The sequence below is a fragment of the Rhinatrema bivittatum genome, chromosome 3, assembly GCF_901001135.1.
Source record: "Rhinatrema bivittatum chromosome 3, aRhiBiv1.1, whole genome shotgun sequence".
NCBI classification, from domain to species: domain Eukaryota; kingdom Metazoa; phylum Chordata; class Amphibia; order Gymnophiona; family Rhinatrematidae; genus Rhinatrema; species Rhinatrema bivittatum.
Window position 1 is genome coordinate 377015188 of NC_042617.1, and position 24415 is coordinate 377039602.

The following is a 24415-nucleotide window of genomic DNA, read 5'->3' on the forward strand; positions in this document are numbered from 1 at the left end:
TTGTGAAGGAAATGTATGAACTGGTTCCCTTACAATTACAGACTGAACAGGATGATAGACATCAGATGATGGAGTTGTTCCAATTTCTGGATACTCCCAAGGAAATAACCTCCATCCCTATCCACTAGGTTCTTCTGGACCTCCTCAAGAAGAACTGGGAACATCCTGGCTCCATTGCTCCAGTCCACAGAAAAGCGGACACTACCTATTTGGTACAGTCAGCTCCGGGCTTTCAGAAACCACAATTGGATCACTAATCTGTAGTGCTAGAGTCTGCACAGAAGAGAGCAAAGAGGTCAAAGCCTCACACTTCTTTTCCCCCTGGCAAAGAACAGAAGTTTCTAGATGCCATTTGTCGCCGAGTCTTACAAGGATCAATGCTCATTTCCCGAATTGCTGCTTATCAGCTCTATATGACCCAATATAATAGGGTCATTTTTAAGCAGATACAAGACTTGACAGACTCCCTGCCTCAGCAATTTCAAGATCAGCTCCAAACCCTAGTAGAAAATGGCTTTGAGGCAGGCAAGCATGAGATCAGATCATCTTATGATATCTTTGATACTGCTACTAGGGTATCTGCAGCTGCTATTTCGGCAAGAAGGTGGGCCTGGCTCAAGTCTTCTGACCTTCGCCCTGAGGTACAAGACAGGTTATCCGACCTGCCCTGTGTAGGAGATAATCTGTTTGGCGAACAAATTCAACGGACGGTGGCGGAACTTAAGGACCATCATGAGACCCTAAGACAGCTCTCTCTGATGCCTTCTGACTATTCTTCTAAACAGTCCTTCCGAAAGAACTCTAAGAAGTCATTCTTCCGCCCGAAAAAGTCCTACCCGCCACAACCAGATCCCGTTCCACGAGACCTTTTCAAAAAGCCCAGTCTCGTCAGACACTGAAACAAAACCACAAGCAGCTCCTCAACCAGGTCCCGCTTCAGGTTTTTGACTTCTACCTAGAGAGCAGCAGCCAGCTTCCATTGCCTCACATACCAGTGGGATGTGGATTGTGCCATTTCCATAACATATGGCTCTCAATCACCTCAGACCAATGGGTATTGGCAATAATTGCTCAGGGTTACCATCTGAACTTTCTCTCCGTGCCGCCGGACTCCCCACCTCTACCGACATGGAGAACATCCGATCACTCCATCCTTCTGGATCAAGAGGTCTCCCTCCTTCTCCAGTCCAAGGCAATAGAACCCGTACCCTACTCTCAGCATGGCCTAGGATTCTATTCCTGGTACTTTCTAATCCCCAAAAAATCAGGAGGCGTTCGTCCTATTCTGGACCTACGGGCCCTCAACAAGTACCTCCAGCGAGAGAAGTTCAAGATGGTAACCTTAGGCCTGCTTCTTCCTATTCTACAAAGAGGAGACTGGCTCTGCTCTCTGGACCTCCAGGGCGCATACACTCATATTGCGATAACTCCATCTCATCGCAAATACCTGAGGTTTCTAGTAGGTCCCAAGCACTATCAATACAGAGTGCTTCCATTTGGCCTAGCATCTGCCCCATGAGTCTTCACAAAATGCCTCGTAGTAGTTGTAACCTTCCTCAGGACCCAAGGTGTTCACGTCTACCCCTATCTAGACGACTGGTTAATCAGGGCTCCCACTCAGCAAGGTGCTCTGTTGTCCCTCAATCTAACCTTACACACTCTAATTTCATTAGGATTTCTCGTCAACTACGACAAATCCTACTTAGTCCCATCTCAAACCTTGTCGTTCATTGGAGCAGACTTGGACACCTTGCAGGCAAAGGCTTTTCTGCCTCGACTGTGAGCTCTCACTCTCGTGTCTCTTGCACGCCAGCTGCAGTCTCAGCACTCCACGACTGCACGCCACTTTCTCATCCTCCTTGGACACATGGCGTCCTCAGTTCAGGTCACACCAATGGCCCGTTTGACCATGAGAGTCATGCAGTGGACTGTAAGGTCTCAATGGACTCAAGGCATTCAGCCCTTGTCGACCATTGTCCACGTAACCGACTCACTCCATCAGTCTCTAGCCTGGTGGAAAAATCAGATCAATCTCCTCCATGGCTTGCCCTTTCAGGCTCCAGACCCTCAATTACTTCTCACCACCGATGCTTCCAACCTCGGATGGGGGAGCGCATGTGGCCAATCTGCAGACACAAGGATCTTGGGCTCCAGAGGAAGCCAAACACCAAATAAATTTCCTGGAGCTTCAAGCAAATAGATATGCTCTCAGGGCATTTCAGAATTGCCTCTCAAATCAAGTTATCCTGATCCAGACGGACAACCAGGTGGCCATGTGGTACATCAAAAAACAGGGAGGTACGGGCTCCTTCCTTCTGTTTCAGGAAACTGCACAGATATGGGCGGAAACTCTCTCCCATTTGATGTATCTCAGGGCCACCTACTTGCCGGGAGTGGACAATGTGTTGGCAGACAACCTGAGTTGCATCTTTCAACCGCACAAGTGGTTTCTCAACCCCTCAGTAGCGATCTCCATCTTCCAACAATGGGGATATCCTCAAATAGACCTCTTTGCGTCTCCTCAAAACCGCAAAGTAGAGAACTTCTGCTCTCTCATTCGCAGCAAGCACTCTCAGCCCAGAGACGCATTCTCCCTCTCGTGGGCAACCGGTCTACTCTATGCATTCCCTCCATGTCCTCTTCTCTCGAAGACTCTCATGAAGTTACGTCAGGACAGGGGAACTATGATCCTGATAGCACCTCACTGGCCATGCCAAGTGTGGTTTCCAATACTTCAGGATCTCTCCATTCGCAGGCACATTCCCTTGGGAAAGGACCCACTTCTGATCACTCAAAATGACGGGTGTCTCTGCCACCCCAACCTTCACGCCTTGTCCCTGACAGCATGGATGTTGAAAGGTTAATCCTTCAGCCACTTAACCTTTCTGAACCTGTTTCACGGAAGCCTTCCACGAGAAAATCTTACTCTTTCAAATGGAACAGGTTTACGTCATGGCGCTCTTCTCAGTCCCTTGACCCCTTTACCTGTCCAATCATGAAGTTTTTGGACTATCTCTGGCACTTATCAGAGTCAGGTGTAAAAACTTCTTCCATCAGAATGCATGTCGGTGCGGTATCCGCCTTCCATAAAGGTGTCGGGGATGTTCCTATATCAGTACAACCCCTTGTAACACGTTTTCTGAAAGGCTTGCTTCACCTCAAGCCTCCACTGCGTCCGCTGGCCCCTTCTTGGGACCTCAACCTGGTTTTGGGTCGGCTCATGAAACCACTTCACTCCTGTGATCTTCACTATCTCACAAGGAAAGTGATTTTCCTTATGGCAATCACTTCAGCTTGCAGAGTTAGCGAATTACAGGCCCTAGTTACCTACCCGCCTTACACTAAATTTCTGTAGGACCGGGCAGTAATCCGCACTTACCCTAAATTTTTACCCAAGGTAGTTTCGGACTTTCATCTAAATCAATCCATCATACTACCTACCTTTTTTCCCAGGCCCCATTCCAATCCAGGGGAACAGGCTCTGCATACCCTTTACTGTAAATGGGCTCTAGCAATCAACCTAAACCGTACATCTGCCCACAGGGAAAGCACTCAATAGTTTGTCTCTTTCCATCCTAACAAGTTAGGGAACCCTGTGGGTAAGCAGACTCTCTCCTCCTGGTTGGCGGACTGCATATCCTTTTGCTATCAGCAAGCGGGCATTCCATTTCAAGACTGTGTTAAAGTACAGTCTGTGAGGGCCTTGGCGACTTCAGTTGTACACCTATGATTGGTGCCGCTTCCTGAAATTTGTAGGGCTGCCACCTGGAGTTCTCTCCATACCTTTGCAGCCTACTATTGCTTGGACAAAGCCAGAAGACAAGATTCCATCTTCGGCCAGTCTGTCCTTCGTAACCTGTTGACAATGTGATGTACCAACACCCTTCCGCCTGACCGTTAGGGTTCACGATGCCCTCTACCAAACTCCTCCCCAATCTTTGTGCCTATTGGACATCTTGGATACATTTGCTGCATTTCTCGGACATCTTCAGCTCGGTACTCACCCATATGTGAGGACTACCATCCTGCTTGTCCTGTGAGAAAGCAAATGTTGCTTACCTGTAACAGGTGTTCTCTCAGGACAGCAGGATGTTAGTCCTCATGAAACCTGCCCGCCGCCTTGCAGTGTTGGGTTCATAACTTTTTCTTATTTTATTTTTCTGCACTGCCTGTAGCTTTCAAATAAGACGAAGGGGGAGACCCCTGCTGGCTGCAGGGTTAGTGCCATGCTGGGCATGCCCAGTAGGGGCCAGTCAAAGTTCTGGAAACTTTGACAAAAGTGTTCCATGATTGGGCTCCATCCTGTGATGTCACCCATATGTGAGGACTAACATCTTGTTGTCCTGTGAGAACACCTGTTAAAGGTAAGCAACATTTGCTTATTCAACTCCTGTATCCCTTTACTCAAGCAGTGCAGTTGTGCTCCTTATCTCTAGTGGAACTTGGGCATGAACAAAGCACGGATGTCTGTATCATGGTAGTACACAACATACATAAGAAGAGGAATACAATAAATTGCATCAATGTTTTATTTGCATTTTATAAACCTATCTAACATTAAAAACTATCTAACACACTCATACTATACTCATGCACTCACATTTAAAAACAAACATCTTCAAGAAACATGAAATCAGAAATATTATCAAATAATTCACTTGTAATATAAAGTGCAAATGCTCACATCATATTTTAAACATTATACAATAAATCAACCAACGAAGTCAGTCCTCAACGTATCCAACAAAGATCTTCGTTTCGCCAAGCTTATCTTAATGGCTTCATCAGGGATAGGACTGGTTTGAATGAATAACAGCTATCATCTCAAAATGTTAATGAGTGACACAACTGTAAAGCTTCGAAACTTCAATTTCTTAACAAGTTTTCCAACATGCGATCTACAAACCAAATCACATCATTTATCACATATCCCAAAGAAGGACTCAATAATATTCAACAATGAAATAAAGCATAAATTCACCACCTAATTAATTTAATTCATTTTAACGGAAGGACCGAAATATAAATGCACTACTCACACATTAGAATAATTGCCACAAGTTTGTATAATACATTTATACTGACCTAAAGACAGAAAAAAGACAGAAAAAAGACAGAAAAAAGACAGAAAAAACCGCAACAGCGCAAAAGTAAATCCCCACTGTCTTATACACAATAATACAATGGGTAAACTAAAGAATACCCACCAAACTTCAAAATGTGTTCGATACGAGGTACCTTCAAGGAAGATTCAAAAATCATTCATCTCTCAACTCACTCTAAAGTTCAACCCGTTCTAATATACAAAAATAAAAAAATAATAAAAAGAAAAATCAAGTCGTGAAACAGTTATCCTAATGAATCTCAACATTAATTCCATGTTAAAGTAAAAAGCAGGTAAAGAGCAAGTGGAAAAAATCAGGTAAAAAAATCATACCTCTAACGGGGACACTTCCACGTAACACTTAAATTTAATGTGTCACCATTCATAAGCCTCTTAGACATTATAACACTAAAGAAAAATAAGAAAAAAGAGAAAATGACAATGAGAAAGTGGACTGCCGTTCAACAATGCACAGCAACGCGTTCTCTTAACTGACACCTACCCGGAAATGACGTCTGTTCCATGTTTGAAATAGAGTGGGGAATAGAGTTGTGTAGTACTGTGGTGAAGAGGTTCTATTTTTGTGTTGACCCTTGTGTGATTGTATCATGGTAGTGCCATGTTTTACAAGGCTTTAAATCCTTGGAATTTTTATTTTAATAGTTGAAGCTTAACACACATGTAAATTTAATTTTTCTAGTTACTGTAGCTTGTGATAACTTTTAAAGAACCAACACAATGTAGTATTGGAGCTTTTGAGACCTTAGGCTTCTTTGTCAGACATCTGAAAACATAGTAGCACAGATGATGTTGGCAGAAAGAGATAGTTGGCCCATCCAATCTGCCTGGTTATTTTTGTAACACTACAAGGATAAACTGCAACTGCCAGTAGTAGATGCATGTCCACTTGTACAATATTGCTCCTTCTTCAGGAGCAATCACAACTAATTTCAGCCACACAAGTGGATAATGTTATCCAGTGGTGCTGACTTCAACATTGACTGGAAGGGGGACAATAAGCAAATCCACGGCTCTTGTGCTAAACTTTCAAAAGGGAAACTTTGATAAAATGAGAAAAATAGTTAGAAAAAAACTGAAAGGAGCAACTACAAAGGTAAAAAGTGTGCAAGAGGCGTGGTCATTGTTAAAATACTATCCTAGAAGCACAGTCCAGATGCTTTCCACACATTAAGAAAGGTGGAAAGAAGGCAAAACGATTACCGGCATGGTTAAAAGGTGAGGTGAAAGAAGCTATTTTAGCCAAAAGATCTTCATTCAAAAATTGGAAGAAGGATCCAACAAAAGAAAAAAGGAAATGCATAAGCGTTGCCAAGTTAAATGTAATACATTGATAAGACAGGCTAAGAGAGAATTTATTATTATTATTTTTTTATATATACTGACATTCGATCTGAGATATCACATTGGTTTACATTCAGGTACTGTGGGTATTTCTCTATCCCCAGAGGGCTTACAATCTAACAGGCTGATACAGTACAGTGCGCTCCAACGGAGCGCACTGTTAACCTGCCCTTGGACGCGCGTTTTCCCTTACCCCTTATTCAGTAAGGGGCGGAAAACGTGCGTCCAACCCGCGGCACCTAACAGCGCCCTCAACATGCAAATGCATGTTGATGGCCCTATTAGGTATGCCCGCGCGATACAGTAAGTAAAATGTGCAGCCAAGCCGCACATTTTACTTTAAGAAATTAGTGCCTACACAAAGGTAGGCGCTAGTTTCTGCCGGCACCGGGAAAGTGCACAGAAAAGCAGTAAAAACTTAATATCATGGCGATATTAAGTCAGAGGTCCCGAAGAGTAAAAAAAAGAAAAAAAAATTTAAAATGGGCTGCTGGCTGTCGGGCCGAAAACCGGACGCTCAATTTTGCTGGCATCTGGTTTCTGAGCCCGTGGCTGTCAGCAGGCTCGAGAACAAATGCCGGCAAAATTGAGTGTGGGCTGTCAAACCCGCTGACAGCCGCTGCTCCGGGTCAAAAGGAGGCGCTAGGGAAGCGCTAGTGTCCCTAGCGCCTCCTTTTGCCCATTTCTACCGCACCACCTAATTTATATACAGAATTGCACGCACAGGCAAGTGGCCTGTGCAAGCGCCAGGAGAGCGGGCGTTCTTCCACTCTCCCGCAGACTTTACTGAATCAGCCTGTAAGTTTGTACCGGAGGCAGTGGAGTGTAAAGTGACTTGCCCAAGGTTACAAGGAGCGACAGCGGGACTCATTCCCTGGTCTCCTGGTTCGTAGCCCACTGCTCTAACCACTAGGCTATTCCTTCTCCCTAGTAGTTTGAAAAGAAGTTGGCCGTAGAGGCAAAACCTCACAGTATATCCGAAGCTGAAAGCCTGTGAAGGAGTCAGTTGGACCATTAGATGATTGAGGGGTTAAAGGGGCACTTAGAAAAGATAAGGCCATCGCAGAAAAATTAAATGATTTCTTTGCTTCGTTGTTTACTGAAGAGGATTTTGGGGAGGTACCCATACCGGAGAAGGTTTTCATGGTAATGATTCAGATGGACTGAACCAGATTACGGTGAACCTAGAAGATTTGGTAGGCCTGATTGACAAACTGAAGAGTAATAAATCACCTGGACCGGATGGTATATACCCCAGGGTTCTGAAGGAACTAAAAAATGAATTCCCCGTACGTACCCGGATCAGTCCAGACCGTGGGTTGAGCCTCCTTTCCAGCAGGTGGAGACAGACTAAAACTGAAAGGGTGTCCTACATGAGGACAGAGCCTATCCTGCAACCCTTCAGTATTTGTCTCTCTCCAGCAGGTGCATCAGCTCACCCTTCGGTCTCCTGATTTCGGCTAGTTAGCCGGCTATCTTTCTTCTTTCTCTGGATCAAGCAAATACTTCTCTTAGCTGTTTGGATTGACTCTTTCTTAAAAAAAAATAAAATAAGAAAAGTATAGTTAGTCTTTTTTCCTGTGCAGGAGACTGTACCGTCTCCTGGCTCTTGCCGGACTCAGGGGGGCTTTGCCCCTTGTGCGGAGCATAGCCTGAGTCCATGGGTGCTTCCAGGTGTGGGGACCGAAGCTGGTGGTCCAGTGCTCTTCTCCCCCTCCCTTGCTGCTGAGGGGGCTTAGAACCCCATTTGCTGTGCTCAGTGCAAAAAAAAACAAAAACCTTTAAAGTTATTTATTTTCATTTACAGAGCACTTGGGAAAATATTTTTTACATTTTCTCTTATTTTGATCTGAGGGGGCTTGTATCGGCAGCCAGACAGGCAGGAGTCAGCAGGTTTTCTCCCCTGCTTCACTCCTGCCGGCGGGCTGCCAATCATCTCTATTTTTAACTTTTTTTCTCCTCAGAGCGGCTTCTCTCATGCCCCGGCCGACAGCCTGCCTTGCCTGTGGGCTACCCTCGTCGTGATTTTCGCAAGAGGGACTTTGCTCTGCCTGCCTGCCAGGTGGGGAAGGCCCCTCCTTGGCAGGGCAGGCAAATTTAGCCTGGGGATCGCATCCCCAGCACATGGCCAGGCCGGTCCTGGGTCGGTGGCCATCTTGGATTTTTCGGCAGCTCCCGATTTGGAGCTGCCTGGGGCTGGGGGAGCCGAATTTTTTTGAATTACTCCCTGGTTTAAGCCCTGAGGCCTTTCAGGATGGGGTCCTTGACCCCCCCTCGCCCCCCCCCACGGGAAATCTAGGACCAGTTTTTCTTCGTATTTTGTCGTCATGCACAAATGCTATTTAGCTAGCCTGCAGGAGGAGGGGGAAGCCCCTCCTCGACCCCCCCGGTAAAAATCCCTTGTTCCGTGCCGTTGACTGGTTGCCCGGCTGCGGAGCCTTCGGGGTCTATTCGGGTACGGGTGGTCCCTGTTCCCCCCCCCTCCCCCCGGTGGACCCGGTACTTCTGGACACTGACCCTTTTTCTGATTCAGCTGCTACTCTCCCTCCTCTGGAGGGGGATGATCTGAGGGTCCTCCATATATTCCAAAGGGAGGAGTTAGAGCCCCTCATCCCCTTTGTACTCCAGAAATTGGGGTTGGAAGGGCCCCCCGCAGATACCCTTACGGCCTCCCTGCCAAAAAATATGGACCCGGTCTTGGCGGGACTCAGGGCTCCAGCAAGCGCTTTTCCATTTCATCCCATGCACAAGCTATTGCTCCTGAAGCGGGACTCCGGGTGAGGCTTGCTATGGACAAGCTCTACCCCCTCCCGGAGGAATGTTTGGAAAAGTTGAGAAACCCCTCAGTGGACTCCTACATCTCCGCGGTCATCAAACACACCACTATCCCTGTGGAGCGATCGACGGCCCTGAAGGATGGACAGGACCGCAAGCTTGAGGTGCATATGAAACGCATTTTTGAAGTCCTGGCCCTGGGGGTCCGCGCGACTGCCTGCAGCAGTCTCATGCTGCGGGCCGGTCTCAGGTGGACTCACCAGGTATTCGGCGCCCAGGATCTCCCGTCGGCAGAGGTGGAGCAGGCAGAACATCTGGAAGCCGTCATCGCCTATGGGGCTGATGCGCTCTACGACCTCCTCCGCGTACAGGCGAAAGCGATGGCCTCAGCGGTATCTGCTAGGCGGCGACTCTGGCTGCACAATTGGTCGGCTGACCCATCCTCCAAAGCAAGGCTGGGCTCGCTGTCCTTCAAAGGTAAGTTGCTATTTGGGAGAGGACCTTGAGAAGCTTATGGATTCCTTGGGGGAAAATAAGATCCATAAGCTCCCGGAGGATCGTGTGAAACAATCTCGCTCCTTTACACCCTCCCGTCCTCGCTTCCGGGGACAGAGACGGTATACCCCACGCGGACGGGGTGGCTCCTTGAGGGGTTATTCTTCCCACTCCCAGTCTTGGTCGCAGCCCTTTCGTGGGCGTTGGCCCTTTTGCGAGGGCCAGCTCGCGCGCTCTACCCCTAAGCCTGCCACACAATGAAGTTCAATCGGCCCGTTCCTCGGTCCCGTTTCTGGGCGGCCGCCTCTCCCTTTTCTTTGAGGAATGGGTCAAGATCACATTGGACCAGTGGGTCCTCGACATTGTACGAGACGGGTACGCCTTCGAACTTGTTCGCGACCTACTGGATCTCTTTCTTTTCTCCCCATGTGGACGTTCCAAGCGGTAAACTGTAGAGCAAACCCTCGCCAGACTTCTGAGTCTGGGAGCGGTTGTCCCCGTCCCAGAAGAGGAGCTCTGCGCAGGCCAGTATTCCATTTACTTTGTGGTGCCCAAGAAAGACGGGGCTTTTCGGCCGATCCTCGACCTCAAATGGGTCAACCGAGCTCTCAAGATTCCACGTTTTCGCATGGAAACCTTGCGGGCGGTCATCGTGGCGGTTCGCCCCGGAGAGTTCCTCGCCTTGCTCGATTTGACAGAGACATACTTCCATATCCCAATTCACCGTGATTACCAGAAGTATCTTCATTTCCACATTCTCAACCGGGACTTCCAGTTTCGGGCCCTACCCTTTGGCCTTGCGACCGCACCTTCATCAAGGTCATGGTAAGCGTGGCGGCAGCCCTTCTTCGGGAAGGCATTCTAGTTCACCCCTATCTGGACGATTGGCTTGTGCGGGCCAAGTTGGAGGCTCTCTGCGCGCAGGTGGTAGATCGGGTATTAACCCTCCTTGCGTCTCTCGGGTGGATAGTGAATTTTTCCAAGAGCAACCTTCAGCCCTCCCAGGAGTTAGAGTTCCTGGGAGCTCGCTTCGACACTCGAGTGGGCAACGTCTTCTTGCCTCGTGCGCGGACCCTCAAGTTGATCAGCCAGATTCGGAATCTGCTCTCTTTGCCTTTGCCAATGGCCTGGGACTACTTGCAGGTCCTAGGGTCCATGGCTTCCACCATCGACCTAGTTCCCTGGGCTTTTGCTCATATGCGACCGTTACAGAAAGCTTTGCTATCCCGTTGGCAGCTGGTGTCGGAACAGTTTCATATAGTCCTCCCCCTCTCAGCCTCTACTGTCACCGACTTGCAGTGGTGGCTTTCGCTCCCCCCTCTTCTCCAGGGAATGCCCCTCCAGTCTCCACAGTGGATGAGAGTAACCACGGATGCCAGTCTTTCGGGCTGGGGCGCGGTCTGCCTGTCCCGGTCCACTCAAGGGATCTGGTCGCCCATTCAGACTCTCTGGCACATCAATCGGTTCGAGGCCCAGGCGGTGCGTCTGGCTCTGCAGGAGTTCCTGCCCCTCATACATGGCAAAGCGGTGAGAGTGCTGTCTGACAACTCCACCACCGTGTCTTACATCAATCGCCAGGTGGGCACCTGCAGTCGCCTAGTGGCCCTGGAAGCCAGCCGTCTCTTTGCCTCGGCAGAATGACACCTGGATTGCCTGGCGGCCTCCCACATTGCGGGCAAGGAGAATGTTCAGGCCGATTTTCTCAGTCTCCAATTGCTGGATCCGGGAGAGTGGGAGCTCTCAGAAAAGCAGCCATGGATCTGATCGTCGGCAGGTGGGGTCCCCCCCATCTGGACTTAATGGCGAACATGCGCAATGCCAAGGCCAGTCGGTTCTTCAGCCGCTGGAGGGACCACAGCTCGGAGGGCATGGATCTCTGGCCCTTCCTTGGCCCACAGATGTCCTCCTGTACGTGTTTCCTCTGTGGCCCCTAGTGGGAAAAGTTCTCAGGAGAATAGAACTCACCAGGGCCCAGTGGTTCTGGTAGCACCCGAGTGGCCTCGCAGGCCGTGGTTCGCAGACCTTGTCAACCTGGCGACCTACGGACCTCTGAGGCTAGGCCGATCGCTTTTGTCTAGCGGCCTGGATTTTGAACGGCGGCGTCTGGTCATCTCCACCTTGCTTCGAGCCCGGAAGCAGTCGACTTCTCTAGCCTACGTATGCGTTTGGAAAGTCTTTGAGACTGTGAGAAGTCAGGTGTTTCCGCTCGCTCCGCCCCGGTCTAGTTAGTTCTTTCTTTTCTACAGAAGGGTCTCTCCAAGGGCCTCCCCTTCAGTTCTCTCCGCGTGCAAGTTTCTGCTCTTGGCTTTCTTCCCGGACGGGTCGAGGGTCATCCTTCAGCGACTCACCTGGACGTAGTTCGGTTCTTGAGGGGAGTCAAACACCTGCGTCTGCCCGCTCGCAGTACTTGTCCTTCGTGGAGTCTCAATCTGGTCCTCCGGGCCCTCTGTTCTGCTCCGTTCGAACCTCTCTGCTGGGTTATGGTAAAAAGGACCTTACGCTCAAGATAATTTTCCTTGTTTGTCGCCTCCGCTCGGCGGGTCTCTTGAGATTCAAGCGTTGTCCTGTCCGGAACCCTTTTTGCGATTCTCCAACTCCGGTGTTTCTCTCAAAACGGTGCCCTCTTTTCTTCCGAAGGTGGTGTCCAACTTCCATGTCAACCAGTCGGTAGAGCTTCCGGCGTTTTCTCCAGACGAAATTGCGGGTACTGCTGGGGGCGACCTCCGTAAACTGGATGTCAAACACGTTCTTCTTCGGTATCTTCAGGTTACCAATGACTTTTGGGTCTTGGACCATCTTTTTGTCCTTTGGAGTGGTCCCTATCGGGGCAAGCTGGCTTCTAAGACCACTATTGCATGATGGTTGAAGGAAGCCATTTCCTCGGCTTATCTCTGCCAAGGAAGGACAATTCCGGAGGGCTTAAAGGCTCACTCGCTACGTTCTCAGGCTACTTCCTGGGCGGAGAGCTAATCGGTCTCTCCGCAAGAGATTTGCAGGGCCGCCACCTGGACGTCCTTGCATAGTGCTCGACACTACCGTCTGGATGTGCAAGTGCCGGTTTTTGGTTCCTTTGGGCGGCAAGTGCTTCGAACAGGACTGTCTCTGTCCCACCCGGGATAGGGAAGCTTTGGTACCAAAGGTATCCCACGGTCTGGACTGATCCGGGTACATACAGGGAAAGGAAAATTAGTTCTTACCTGTTAATTTTCATTCCTGTAGTACCACGGATCAGTCCAGACGCCCTTCCCTGTCTGTCTTCTGTTCTGTCCTCTCGAAGCTTGTTGTTGCAGATTCGCAGATTTTGATACTTCATTCTTTACAAGAATACTGAGAAATTACACCGGAAGCCTTGGTTGTTCAAATACCAAGTATATGCAAGAGCGTATAGTCATACCCTGTTTCTTATATTGTTCTATAGTTGCTCATTTGAGTGTTATGGTTACTTGCTTGATCATATTCTGGTTTTGTTGTTTTCTGCTTTGACAATGGTTATACTGAAGGGTTACAGGATAGGCTCTGTCCTCATGTAGGACACCCTTTCAGTTTTAGTCTGTCTCCACCTGCTGGAAAGGAGGCTCAACCCATGGTCTGGACTGATCCGTGGTACTACAGGAACGAAATTAACAGGTAAGAACTAATTTTCCTATTTCATACCTATTAATAAAAAAATTGTAACCTATCATTAAAATCATCCATTATACCTGATGACTGGAGGGTGGATAATATAACCCCAATATTTAAAAAGGGCTGCAGGGGCGATCCGGGAAACTACAGACCAGTTAGCCTGACTTCAGTGCCAGGAAAAATAGTGGAAAGTGTTCTAAATATCAAAATCACAGAACATATAGAAAGAAATGGTTTAATGGAACAAAGTCAGCATGGCTTTACTCAAGGCAAGTCTAGCTTCAGTAATCTGCTTCTCTTTTTTGAAGGAGTTGTTAAACATGTAGATAAAGGTGAACCAGTAGATGTAGTGTATTTGGATTTTCAGAAGGCGTTTGACAAAGTTCCTCGTGAGAGGCTTCTAGGAAAAGTAAAGTGTCATGGGATAGGTGGTGATGTCCTTTCATGGATTACAAACTGGCTAAAAGACAGGAAACAGAAGGCTTAAATGGACAATTTTCTCAGTGGGAAGGGAGTGGGTAGTGGAGTGCCTCAGGGATCTGTATTGGGACCCGTACTTTTCAATATATTTATAAATGATCTGGAAAGAAATACGACAAGTGAGGTAATCAAATTTGCAGATGATACAAAATTGTTCAGAGTAGTTAAATCACAAGCAGATTGTGATAAATTGCAGGAAAACCTTGTGAGACTGGAAAATTGGGCATCGAAATGGCAGATGAAATTTAATGTGGATAAGTGCAAGGTGATGCATATAGGGAAAAATAACCCATGCTAAGGTTATACAATGTTAGGTTCCAGATTAGGAGCTACCACCCAAGAAAGAGATCTAGGCGTCATAGTGGATAACATATTGAAATTATCGGTTCAGTGTGCTGCAGCAGTCAAAAAAGCAAACAGAATGTTGGGAATTATTAGAAAGGGAATGGTGAATAAAACAGAAAATGTCATCATCCCTCTGTATCGCTCAATGGTGAGACTGCACCTTGAATACTGTGTACAATTCTGGTCGCCGCACCTTAAAAAAAGATATAGTTGTGATGGAGAAGCTACAGAGAAGGGCGACCAAAATGATAAAGGGAAGAAACAGCTCCCCTATGAGGAAAGATTAAAGAGGTTAGGACTTTTCAGATTGGAGAAGAGACGACTGAGGGGGGATATGATAGAGGTGTTTAAAATCATGAGAGGTCTAGATTGGGTAAATGTGAATCTGTTTACTGTTTCGGATAATTAACTAGGGGGCACTCCATGAAGTTAGCATGTGACACATTTAAAACTAATCGGAGAAAGTTCTTTTTCACTCAACACACAATTAAACTCTGGAATTTGTTGCCAGAGGATGTGGATAGTGCAGTTAGTGTAGCTGTGTTTAAAAAAGGATTGGATAGGTTCTGGGAGAAGTCCATTACCTGCTATTAATTAAGTTGACTTAGAAAATAGCCACTGCTATTACTAGCAACAGTAGCATGGAATAGACTTAGTTTTTGGGTACTTGCCAGGTACTTATGGCCTGGATTGGCCACTGTTGGAAACAGGATGCTGGGCTTGATGGACCCTTGATCTGAGCCAGTATGGCATGTTCTTTTGCATGACTCTTATTAGTCGTTTTTCTTCCACAAAAGTGAAAGGACATTTTTTGTGTGTACTCTTAGCTTCTTGTATGGGCAAACCGTCCCTGTAATTTTCCTGTTTTATTTTCTGTGCCTGAAATTTTCTTTCTCCTTAAAAAGAAGAAAAAAATTTTTTTCCTTGTAGGCTTTGGTTTTGAGTTTTTCTCCTTAATTGTTTTTTTTCCCTTAGGTTGGGGAAGAGTCCTTTCAAACAATTCTTGAAATGTGAATTTAAGATGTCAAACCTTGATTAGCATATCTGCCTTTGCTACTTAGGGGCCTCTCATGATCTAACTCTGCAGTCTGTGGATGAATGTCCCTTTGGGCCCTGTTGTACAGAGTCCTGAAACTCAAATTATCCTATCCATCAGAGGAGAATAGGAGGAAACTTCTCAGAGAGACAAGTGGCTAAAGAAATAATTCAGTCTTTGTAGCACTGAAACATCTCTCCATCTTCACATGCTGAATCGCAGCTCTAGAGTATAGCCTAACCTGTCTTCCTCCAAAAATGACATATGTAATTCTGTTTAAATTTGAGGAAGAAATTGAGCCAAGGGAAGAAATCTTCTATATTCTAAAATACATACAAGCCCCCAAACAGGCCATTTCTGTTCCAGTGCATGAAGTTCTAAAGTAAAGGCAAGCCCTTCTCTCTACACGATCAGTGGTGATAAAGCTAGATCTTAAATATGAGGTCTAGCACTGTCCAGGCCATAAAGTTCAACTAACTTATGGATCTGTAGTCACAGAGTAAGAAAAAAAATGAAAAGTCTGACACATCCCAGTACCCCTATGGGTATGGACTTAGCTACTGGATAACACAGGCAAGAAAATATTTTCTTTCCTCCATGTTACAGAGTAAGATTTTTGCCCACCAGTTCCAAATGGTCCAATATTTATACATTATCCTTCAAAAATTGAGAGATCACTTCTCAACTCCCTTCAGAGAGACAAGATCAAGTTACACCTCATCTCAGTGAAGTGGAAGAATATGCTAAACATATCATAAGGTCTTCATATGATGTTTACAATACTGCTTCAAGGTCTTCAATTGTTGCCACAGGTGCCAGAAGATTTGCTTGGCTGAATGCATCAGGTCTCTGAGAGAATATACATGACAAATTAGTGGATGCCCTATGCATGGGAGACAACTTGTTTGGGAAATGGTTGACCCTTCAAACACTATAGCAGTTACTTCTGAGCAAGAATTTGCTTAAAGGAAATACCAATTATAGCCCTACATAAAACAGTTACCTTGTAGGAGATATCACCCTTTTAGAGACCATGCTCACAACATCAGCAACAGCAAAGCAGACCATATCAGAAAAAGGACTCAACCTAGGGCCAGTCAATCAACTCCTGCAAAAAAACAGGCCCTAATTGTTGACTACCAAATGTCTTGCTCCCATCACACCATTAAAACTCTTCCAGAGGGAAGAAGGTTTATTTTTCTAACCCCAGTAATCTTTATTACCACAGCCTGATGGGTTCTGAGATTAATTCACAGAGAATATCTGAATTTTCAAAGCCTTTACCCCCCTCACTCTCTCAGTCCCTCATTTGGTTCCTCATGAACAGCTTCAGAACCTGTAATAGAAGCTAGCCTTGCCAATAGCACAGCCAAGGCAATAGACCAAATTCCAATCATGGAGAAAGGTAAGGGATTTTGCATTAGGTACTTTCTCATCCCAAAAATGTTGGAGGAGGGTGTGTGCATTACTTCCTCCTGTTTTGGACTTAGGAAGTCTAAACAAGCACCTTAGGAGAGAAAAATTCAAAATGAACTGTTGGCATGATCCTCATCCATTTGTAAATGAGAAATTGACTGACTACCCTAGATCTGAAAGATGCTTGTACACATAGACACATCCGTTCATACAGATCACAGGAAATATTTGTGCTTCACTGTAGCAGAGGAGCATTATTAGTATGACATTCTCCCCTTTGGTCTAGCAGCAGCAGCTCTGAGTATTCACCAAGCACCTGGTGTTTGGTTGTAGCTGTCCATGTGAGGAAAAGCAGTATTTTACTTTTCCTTGTTTAGATGATTGTCTAATATATTCCATACTCTTGCATGAAGCAAAGACCTTCATTCCTGTATGCTGTGGTTTCTCAACTCATTGTAAACTTCCAGAAGTGTTATCTGATTCCAGCTGATCAATTAGACATCATAGATTAATGTCTAGACAACAGGAAGGGAAAAACCTTTCTTTTATTGCAGAGAATATGCACCATTATGTGGATTGTACACTCTGTCAAATCAAATATTGGTATCAGCCAAGAATTTTAAGGAAATGTTTGGCCACATGGCGGCCACAGTTCACGTCAGCATGTCCTTCATATGCAATGAGTTCAGTAGCATTTAAAACTGTGATGCAACCAATGTTCACAACCAAGGTACAGCTCCTTAACCTCCTCACTCCTTAAAGATGGCGGACCCAGCCCTCAAATCTCCTATTTTGTCAATCATATCATCCTGCAGAGATCTAACAAATATTAACTACAGATGCCTCCATTCAAGGTTGGGTTGTGCATCTCAACAAAGTTTCCTTTGAGTAGTTAAAGCATATAAGGACAAAGGCTTCATAGAAACCTTCTGGAGCGCAGAGCAATCTTCAAAATTATTCAGGTTTTTGAACCATAGCTAAAAGGAACAGTAGTACTACTTCAGTTGGATGACCAAGTAGCAATGTACTACATAATGGCGTGTCTGCCATTATTGAAATCCCGAACTCTTGAATTTCAAAGGACTACAAATACAATGCTGAATTCTAGCCCTTGATAAAGAACGGCAAGCGTTCGAAACATGGAACCAGGTCGGGCGTATTGACATCTCTCATGGCTTCAGCGATTTCACAAAGTTAAGTCACATGAACTGCACAGAGTATTAATTGCAAATGAAAAATACCAAAAAAATTGACCCATGGTCTGGGAAGTTGACCGATGATTAAATATAAGGCCAATCATCTTGCTATGTTGCTTATAAGATGAAGCCTATTATGACTGGTCAAAATTCACTACAGGCGTCTATGTTATAATGCCATTGTACTTGTGGTAATCTGATTTTTGGTATTGAAAAATTAATACAGGCTGTGTCATGCTACTTAGACGTAAAGGAAGTTTTTCTCACAAGAATATGATCTTCTACCAGATGCTCCTACAACTTCACATGGAAAAGATTTTCCATGTGAAGGAAGATCACTAAAGGAAGATCCATTAATCTGACTGACTTCAATTCTATTATGTCTACTGAATCTTTCCAATTTGTGATTGAAGACAAATTCTGTCAATGTGCACCTAAGTGCTATTGCATTGTATTGTGTACTTTCCAATCTCTCACTATCTGGTAGTATCAAGATTCACTAAAGGTCTGTATTATCTTCATCCTCTCCCATAAAATTTCCTGCTACTCAATGGGATTTAAATGTTGCATACACAAATGAATTCCCCCATTTGAACCTTTGGCATTGGTGTTCCTCAATTACAATACCAATCTCAAAAGAAATCAGAATAAATATTTGATGATCCTCATAAGAGCATAAGAACATGCTATACTGGGGCAGACCAAGGGTCCATCAAGCCCAGCATCCTGTTTCCAACAATGGCCAATCCTGGCCATAAGAACCTGGCAAGTTCCCAAAAACTGTCTATTCCATGCTACTGTTGCTAGTAATAGTGGCTATTTTCTAAGTCAGCTTAATTAATAGCAGGTAATGGACTTCTCCTCCAAGAACTTATCCAATCCTTTTTTAAACACAGCTACACTATCTGCACTAGCCACATTCTCTGGGCAACAAATTCTAGAGTTTAATTGTGCGTTGAGTGAAAAAGAACTTTCTCCGATTAGTTTTAAATGTGCCACATGCTAACTTCATGGAGTTCCCCCTAGTCTTTCTATTATTCGAAAGAGTAAATAACTGATTCACATTAACCCATTCTAGACCTCTCGTGATTTTAAACACCTCTATCATATTCCCCCCTCAGCCGTCTCTTTTCCAAGCTGAAAAGTCCTAACCTCTTTAGTCTTTCCTCATAGGGGAGCTGTTCCATTTTTTTTATCATTTTGGCCGCCCTTCTCTGTACCTTCTCCATCGCAACTATATCTTTTTTGAGATGCGGCGACAGAATTGTACACAGTATTCAAGGTGCAGTCTCACCATTGAGCGATACAGAGGCGTTATTTATTTATTTATTTATTTAGCATTTTTAAATACCGAAATTCATGTAGCAAAGTTACAAATCAATTCGGTTTACATTTTAACATTAACAGGCATGTAAGAATGCTATTACATTGAACAAGGAATATTAACTTGGATCAACTAAAACTGGGAGAAAGAATGGTGTCACCATATAAAATAATTAGTGTGATATTTTTGTAACAAGCTAAACAATAGCTAGACAATGTAACAAGCTAAACAAAAGCTAAACATGGTTCAGACTAGAAAAGCTGCATGTAAGAATGCTATCTGGCATGTTATTAATATGTTATTATTATGACATGTTCCGTTTTATTCACCATTCCCTTTCTAATAATTCCTAACATTGTTTGCTTTTTTGATTGCCGCAGCACACTGAGCTGATGATTTCAATGTATTATCCACTATGATGCCTAGATCTTTTTCCTGGGTGGTAGCTCCTAATATGCAACCTAACATCATGTAACTACAGCATGGGTTATTTTTCTCTATATGCATCACCTTGCACTTGTCCACATTAAATTTCATCTGCCATTTAGATACCCAATTTTCCAGCCTCAGAAAATCTTCCTGCAATTTATCACAATCTGCTTGTGATTTAACTACTCTGAACAATTTTGTATCATCTGCAAATTTGATTACCTCACTTGTCGTATTTCTTTCCAGATCATTTATAAATATATTGAAAAGTATGGGTCCCAATACAGATCCCTGAGGCACTCCACTGCCCACTCCCTTCCACTGAGAAAATTGTCCATTTAATCCTACTCTCTTTTTCCTGTCTTTTAACCAGTATGTAACCACAAAAGGATATTGCCGCCTATCCCGTGACTTTTTACTTTTCCTAGAAGCCTCTCATGAGGAACTTTGTCAAACGCCTCCTGAAAATCCAAATATACTACATCTATCGGTTCACCTTTATCCACATGTTTATTAACTCCTTCAAAAAAGTGAAGTAGATTTGTGAGGCAAGACTTGCCTTGGGTAAAGCCATGCTGACTTTGTTCCAGTAAACCATGACTTTCTATATGTTCTGTGATTTTGATATTTAGAACACTTTCCACTATTTTTCCTGGCATTGAAGTCAGTCTAACTGGTCTGTAGTTTCCCAGATTGCCCCTGGAGCCCCTTTTAAATATTGGGGTTACATTAGCCAGCCTCCAGTATTCAGGTACAATGGATGATTTTTAATGATAGGTTACAAATTTTTACATAGGTCTGAAATTTCATTTTTTAGTTCCTTCAAAACCCTGGGGTGTATACCATCCGGTCTAGGTGATTTGCTACTCTTTGGGAGCAGCACTAGCTTCAGGGAATTCTCTTCCAGAAGATCTCCACCAAATAAATAAAATACTCCTTTTCAGGAAGCAAGCAAAAACTTGGCTTTATTTTGGCAGGCTTTAATGCCATACTCTCCTCTTTTGGCTGCATGTGTTGATAAAAGCTGCAATAAACCGCTTGTACACCATATTGAATGCCTGAACATGCTGCTAAAACATAGTATCTATTGTGTAATGTTTATTTCTCACAGGACAAGCAGGATGGTTGTCCTCACAAATGGGTGACATCGAGGATGGAGCCCAACCACGGAAAACTTCTGTCAAAGTTTCTGGATCTTTGACTGGCCCCTACTGGGCATGCCCAGCACGGCACCAACCCTGCAGCCAGCAGGGGTCCCCCTTCAGTCTTCTTTTTTCCGCGCAGCAGTAGCCACGCGGTTAAGGAGCTCTTACCACATTCCTGACAGGAAACTCTTCTCGAACTTCTTTGAAGTAAAATTCGCCCCACAGGGGTCCCTCCTCTATCTAAATTTAGCCCGCGGTGTTTCGGTAAGTTTTTTGCCGTTTTTCGTCGATTACCGTCTAGTTTGGCCTTTGCGGCCTGCTGGCCGTCGACTGTCCCGCGGCTAAATTTTTGGTCGATGGCCATGGCGTCGGGGTTCTGTCGGCGCCCAGATTGTACATGCACCATGTCTATCACAGACCCTCACAGAGTCTATGTATTATGTTTAGGGAGTGAGCATGATGTCCTGACTTGCACCAAATGTGCCCTTATGACACCAAAAGGTCGCAAAGCCAGAATGGAGAAGATGGGACTCCTTTTCCATGCTCACACTCCGACGCCGTCCATCGCATCGATGTCCTCGGCACCGGCACCGTCGAAGTCCTTCCATCGTCGGCAACCTCCCGGTTGACAGTCTGCCATCGACGTCTCCACGACCATCGACTCCCGTCCCTTCCCCCGAGGATCGTGGGGATCGGAGGGAAAAGCATCGCCATCGACATCGCAAGTCTCGGACCATCGAGGAATCGAAGTCATCGACCTCGGTACCGTCCGAGCCGCCACCGAAGAAGTCTTGATCAGAAGTGGCACCGTCCACCTCTGTTTCTGAGACACTGAGGCAACCCTCTCCCCATCGGGGTTTGGGAGCCGCGATTCCACCGGTGACGGTGGTCCCTCCGGCTCAGCCTCAGCCTCCCTCTTCTGCGGAGCCAGGTATTGTTACCCCAGGTCTCCGGGAAGAACTGGACCGGCTGGTCCAGGAGGCCATCGACAAAGCGATGCAACGATTCCAGACTCCTTCGGCACAGACTCCGCCACCGAGAGTGGAACCAGTCATCGACCCGATTCCAGCAGCGCTGGCACCGCTGCTCGCCCGGATGGAAGCGCTCAAGACCGCCCTTCCACCGGTGATACCTGGGTCACCAACAGCACCGGTGCTCTCCCTGATGCCAATTTAATCGGGTGCAGAAACACCGTATCGAATTCCTGCTTCGGGAGTAGTCCCATCGATGCCGTGTCATCCATCGCCACCGATACATTTCTCCGGGGCGATACGCACATCGGCTCCATCGATGCCTTCGATGCCCGCACCGATGCCTCCAAAGGTATTTTCGATGCCTCCGGTGATTCCTTCGGGATTCTCGGAGCCTCAGCCGGGACCTTCAGGTATCCAACCCCCTTGTGGTCCTACAGGTCAACAACCTGACCCTTTTGACACCTGGGGTGATGATACTTCCACAGATACCGATGATTTACCTTCACCACCCTCTCCTGCTGAAAGCAGAAAGCGTTCTCCCCCTGAGGACCTCTCTTTCACAAATTTTGTGAAGGAAATGTCGGACTTGGTCCCTTTTCAGCTTCAATCGGAGCAAGATGACAGGCACCAAATGATGGAATTACTCCAATTTTTGGATGCCCCAAAAGTCATCACTTCCATTCCAATTCATCAGGTTTTTCTAGACCTTCTAAAAAAGAATTGGGAAACTCCTGGATCTGTTGCTCCAGTAAACAAAAAAGCTGACTCTACTTACCTTGTACAGTCAGCACCTGGCTTTCAAAAACCACAGCTAGACCACCACTCTGTTGTGGTAGAGACCGCTCAAAAGAAAGCTAAAAGAATGAAGCCATACTCATCCATACCTCCTACCAAGGAGAGCAAGTTCCTAGATAGTATAGGCAGAAAAGTATACCAAGGAGCCATGCTCATTTCCAGGATAGCTTCTTATCAGCTGTATATGACCCAGTACAACAGGGTCATTTTTAAGCAGATACAAGAATTTTCAGATACCTTACCAGAACAATTCCAACAACACCTTCAAACCCTCGTACTTAAAGGATTTGAAGCTAGAAAGCATGAGATAAGAACATCTTACGACATCTTCGATGCTTCCACTAGACTATCTGCTACAGCCATCTCAGCAAGACGCTGGGCTTAGCTTAAGTCTTCTGACCTTCGCCCGGAGGTTCAGGACAGGCTATCCGACCTGCCCTGTTTAGGGGATAATTTGTTTGGTGAGCAAATTCACCAAATAGTTGCTGAATTAAAGGATCATCATGAGACCCTTAAACAGCTTTCATCGATTCCTTCTGACTTCCCTTCTAAACAACCTTTTAAGAGGGAACCCAAAAAGTCATTCTTCCGTCCACGGAAGTATTATCCCCCACACACCAAGTCTAGGTCTGAGGGGACGCAAAGAGATCTATGTGGGGATAACCCCATTTCTGGAAAGGAGAGGTCGCTACCAAGGGATTGAGTGACCACTCGTGTGGTTGGAAGACACAGCTCAGCCGGTCTGCCAAAACATTTTCTACTCCCGGCAAGTAGGTGGCCCTGAGGTACATGGAACAGGAGAGGGCTTCTGCCCAAATCTGCGCAGTTTAATGACAGAGAAGGAAGGAGCTTGTGCCTCCCTGTTTGTTAATGTAATGGTACATCCCCACATAGATCTCTTTGCGTCCCCTCAGAACCACAAAGTGGCCAATTTACTGCATTCTCATTCGGTCTCAGCACTCTCGGCCCAGGGATGCATTCTCCCTCCTGTGGACAACCGGTCTGCTTTATGCATTCCCTCCACTTCCTCTTCTGTCGAAGACTCTTGTGAAGCTACGTCAGGACAAGGGAACCATGATCCTGATAGCACCGCACTGGCCACGCCAAGTGTGGTTTCCCATACTCCAGGATCTCTCCATCCGCAGACACATTCCCCTGGGAAAGGACCCGCATCTGACCACTCAAAACGACGGATGCCTCCTCCATCCCAATCTCCAAGCCTTGTCCCTGACGGCATGGATGTTGAAAGGTTAGTCCTTCAATCAGTTAACCTATCGGATTCAGTTTCTCGTGTCCTCATCGTTTCATGAAAGCCTTCCACAAGAAAATCTAACTCCTACAAATGGAAAAGGTACACATCATGGTGCACTTCGCAGTCCCTTGATCCCCTTTCCTGTCCAATTCCTAAATTTTTGGACTATCTTTGGCATTTGTCAGAATAAGGTCTAAAGACCTCTTCCATTAGAATGCATGTCAGTGCGGTAGCCGCCTTCCATAAAGGTATCGGGGGTGTCCCTATTTCAGTACAACCCCTTGTAACACGCTTTCTTAAAGGCTTGCTCCATTTGAAGCCACCTTTACGTCCTCCGGCCCCATCTTGGGACCTTAATCTGGTTCTTGGTCGCCTTATGAAACCACCCTTCGAACCTCTTCACTCCTGTGACCTTAAATATCTCACATGGAAAGTGATATTTCTTCTGGCTATCACTTCAGCTCACAGGGTTAGTGAGTTACAGGCCCTAGTTACCTATCTGCCCTACACTAAACACCTGCAGGACCGGGCAGTACTCCGCACTCACCCTAAATTCTTACCTAAGATAGTTTCGGAGTTTCATTTTAATCAATCCATCATACTACCTATTTTCTTTCCCAGGCCCCACTCCAACTCCGGGGAACAGACTCTGCATACCCTCGA

The 24415-nt window shown here is 45.9% G+C and overlaps 1 protein-coding gene and 1 long non-coding RNA gene across 3 annotated transcripts in view; one reads left to right on the forward strand and one right to left on the reverse strand.

Annotated features, from left to right (window-relative positions):
* PHIP (pleckstrin homology domain interacting protein) overlaps positions 1-24415 on the forward strand; it is a 944985-nt gene that overhangs the window by 377716 nt on the left and 542854 nt on the right. The window lies entirely within an intron of this gene.
* On the reverse strand, positions 4855-5642 carry LOC115087883. The gene is made up of 3 exons (XR_003855645.1): positions 5438-5642; positions 5208-5296; positions 4855-4898 (listed from the first exon to the last, which is right to left on the reverse strand). It is a non-coding gene; the product is annotated as an uncharacterized LOC115087883 (long non-coding RNA).